This window comes from Manacus vitellinus, unplaced genomic scaffold (assembly GCF_001715985.3).
Source record: "Manacus vitellinus isolate BGI_N305 unplaced genomic scaffold, ASM171598v3 scaffold_52_pilon, whole genome shotgun sequence".
NCBI classification, from domain to species: domain Eukaryota; kingdom Metazoa; phylum Chordata; class Aves; order Passeriformes; family Pipridae; genus Manacus; species Manacus vitellinus.
The window spans coordinates 805,269-809,333 of NW_021940628.1; positions in this window are offsets into that span (position 1 = coordinate 805,269).

A 4,065-nucleotide genomic window follows, 5' to 3' on the forward strand; every position below is an offset into this window, starting at 1 on the left:
AGCAAGGGGACAGTCGCCCTCATGTCCCAGGAACATCTCAGGAACACTGGTGGCATCACGCTCGGGACACCACCGACCTCCAGGAGAGGGATTGTTGACTGTAAGGTGCTGAGCAGTTTTCCCATCCAACCTCCAGACCCGACTCCGACTCCGGGCAGCCCCGGTGTGCAAACCTTGCCCTCGGACACAGCCCCTGCACACCAAATGCCGAGGAAACAATGCTGCAAACCCCTCTGCCCCCCTCCCCCCTCCCATGCAGCCACGCAGAACGGGGAGGCAGAGAAGAATCTCATCTAATTTTAACTCCCCTGACGGACGGGCTTTGTTCTTTCCAGCAGCTGCCCCGCAAGGTATGAAAACATTCAGATATGTTGACGTGGGAAAACAAAACACACAAATCAGCCCATTTTCCTCTTCAAGGCCGATTTATCTGGAGCTGTCAGTGGCGGGAGGGGAAGTGATGAGCCCTGGGGAGATGGGGGAGCAGCCTGGGCTTGCAGCTCGGTGGGTACCGGTGCGGTTGGGATGCTCGTGGAGCATCTGGTCCATTCTCTCCAAAGCCCCAAAACACCTCAGATCTACGGAAAACAGAACGACATTTTCTGCTGCAATTCCCCAAGGTGTGGTCCCACACATGCCCCAGCTCATCCTCCAAAATGAGAGGAGCTGGATGCCGAGGGAGCCCCCCCAGAAACGTGGTTCACCACAAGATGGGCTCCATCCTGGTGCCTCCACCCTGCTGACAACTTGGGTTTCTGAGTTGGGATGGGGGGGATCAGACCCTGGAGAAGGGTTTCTGAGTTGGGATGGGGGGGATCAGACCCTGGAGAAGGGTAACAGCAGCTCAGGGAGAGGGGGAGAGGGAGGGGCTGGCAAATCCCTCTGCAAGGGCTGGTGCATCACTTCTACAAGGGGATGGATGAGTGGATGGATGGGTGGATGGATGGGTGGATGGACAGACTGATGGATGGTGCAAACACAATCCTGCTCCTTTTGTATGTGGTTTTCACTACCAAGAGCAAAACCAGGCAAATAATTCCTTCTCTTGGCAGGGTGCAGGTGAAACATTCCAGAGGCTTTCCAAGCAGCATCTGATTTTGACTTCCAGGGCAGTGGATTTGTTGAGGGGGTTGTCCATTTGCTGCCCCAACAGGGCTATTTTGGGATGTGGTGCACTTCAGCCCCACAGGATCGATCATGGACGCAGAGCTCCAGGTCTGGGGGGTAGTTGCTCTAAAGGCAAAACCCTGTACAAATGAAAATCCTGCTTTTGTAGCACTGGGAGGTGAGAGAGAGACACAGGGACTGTGAGGGAAGCAGGAGAGCCCAGGGGGAGGCACTGGGGGCTGCTCCTCTTGCCAAAAACAACCCTCACCCCAGCTGAAAGCCAGTGCACTCAGCTGTCCCAGTACTGCTTCTTCAGGTTTGGGGTTAAAAAAAAAAGAGTAAAAAGGGAGCACTTCTATCCCTGGAAGTGTCCAAGGGCAGGTTGGACAGGGCTTGGAGCAGCCTGAGCTAGTGGAAGGTGTCCCTGCCCATGGTAGGGGGGTGGAACTGGATGAGCTTTAAGGTCCCTTCCAACCCAAACCATTCCATGATTCCAGGATTCTGTGAAGATGGGCACTACGCAGGAGGAATAAAAACCGGAGCTTCCCATCTCTGCACCACAGCCCTGAAATGTCACAGGCAGGACTCCAGCTGGCTGCCAATCTGGAAATTATATGAAAACATCTAAATATTTTTATATATTTGTATTTTAGACATGGACATGTTTCTATCACAGTTCTACACCTGGCAGAGCTGCCCTGGCTCCCACCTGGGCACAGGATGCAGCTCTGGTGTCACCAGAGCTCTGTCCAAGGCTCTCTCTAACAGGGCCATGGCAAGACAAGGTGAGAAGCACCTACAGAGGCTTAGTGCCCTTCTGAATTCCTAAAAATCATTGGGGAGAAATCTTTGCCCGCTGCCCCATTTCCTCCTCCATTGAATTAACCTCCAGAGATTCCCATGGATTTTGACTGGAGTCCTGCCAGAGCAAATTCAAGGCTCCTGCCTGTTATTTTTATGGCCATTTTAATTAAAACCAATAAATTCCGGGGGGAAAGTGGGTCTTTCCAGTGTGAAATACACTTTGTCAAGTTTGCAGCCTCTGAGTAAATCAAAATGTTGCCATCAGGGGCTCCAGCTGTAAATCCCCCTGGATGGATCCCAGCTCACCAGGCAGGTGAGTAATGTGAATTTTCCTCCTTGAGAGCCTCAGTATCTCTCTCACTTCCTCCATTTGATTTATTATTTATCCATTTTTCAGGGTGAGGAGGAGAAAATAAGAAAATAAGAGCTAAGGCATTGCCATGGAGAACTTCCCAAGAGGAGCAATCCCATGGGAGAGCAGGACTCCATCACAGAATCACAGAATGGGTTTGGACCTTAAAGATAATCCAGTCCCACCTTCCAGGTTGCTCCAACCTGCCCTTGGACACTTCCAGGGATCCAGGGGCAGCCACAGCTTCTCTGGGCAACCTGGGCCAGGGCCTCACCACCCTCACAGGGGAGATAAATTCATTTAATTGGTGAAACTCAGGGTGCAGAGAGAATTCCCAGCCTCAGCAGTGGGGTTCAGGATTCTCTGTGCACCTCAAAGGGGTGATGTTCTCCTGTCCAACACGCCCCCCCTGCCTCAGTTTCCCCAATTTTGGAACCCCCGTCCACGGCAGGCGGAGCAGCAACAGCTGAGTGCAGGCAGATGAACACCAAAGCCCTTTTAAAGATTTTTTTTCCATTTGTTTTATGTGTCTTCTGGGTTTATTTTTAACATTCCAGCCGGAAAAAAAAAAAAAAAAAAAAAAAAAGAGAATAAAATTAAAGCAACGCCGGAGCTGAGCCGAGAGGACGTGTTTGCTGAGACCTGCCAGGATGATTAGTCCTTTGCAGATAACCTCTTGGAAAAGGGTCAGGCTGGGGGCTCCGGCCGCGCCGGGGGCCAAGGAAAGGGATGAGTCCTCTTCCGAAGAGCTCCTCAGCCACGCTAAAAGCTGGTTTACACTCCTTGACCTGACGTTTTCCTCCCTCTGGGAGTGATCAGGAGCCCTCCTGCGTCAGAGCCGGGCAGGGCAGGGACTCAACACCTCGCTCTGGGTCTGGGAGGGGGTTTTCACCCCGGGAAGGTCCTTAAACCCCGTGTCCTGGACCGCGTGCAGCGTGTAGCCCTCTGTGCTGCCTCGCCACGGGAATGGGAACACCCTCCAGGTAAAGAGGGCGGTGCATCCCAAGTGCAGCACCCAAGATATGCACATTAAATCCATCCCTCTGCTCCCAATTCCTGCCCGGACCCATCCCACCGCCCCTCTGGGACAGAGCCAGGGCCACCAAACCCCTGGCTGTGCTGACAGAAACCCACGGCACGTTGTTCCTGCCTCCCCACTCAGCGGCCCTGGAGCTGGATACCATCTGAGCCATGGGATGAATGAAAAGCCATTAATTCCCTCCTGGGCGTTTTTATGAGGCTCTTGATGAAATGTCTGGATGCTTCAGCACTGCAGGAGTTTGATGCTGGCAGAGCTCTGTGCAGACTGAAAACCCCGTCTCCAGGGCTGAACCAGCTGCTGGTCTCTTGTCCTGTGTCCCCTAATCCACCCCTCCTGAGCCCAAAGCACCCAAAACTGCACCAAATCATCCTCTGGCAGACCCAGCACTGCCCCAGGGCAGTGAATTAATCCATCCCCAAAACAAATAGAGGGGGACACCCCAAATGTGGGTACCCCCTCATCCACTGGGGCTCCGGGAGAAATGAGGCTCCTTCCTCTCGGCTTTGCAGACCCTGAAAGGGGGGGAGCCCTGTCAGAAGAGGGGGGTCCTGCCCCATGGCTGGTAAGGATCCTTGGAAAGGGGAGGGTGACCCTCAGCACCCCACAAAGCCCAGCTCTGCTGAGCAGGTGGTGCTGATGGGTCTGTGCCTGCACCCCCACCCTGCAGCTTCCCCCCAAACCCCTCAGCCTGCAGCAGCATCTCTCCTAAGACCCCCAGCATCCCTCCCTATCCCTCCCAAGCTTCCCTCCTAAGTCCCTG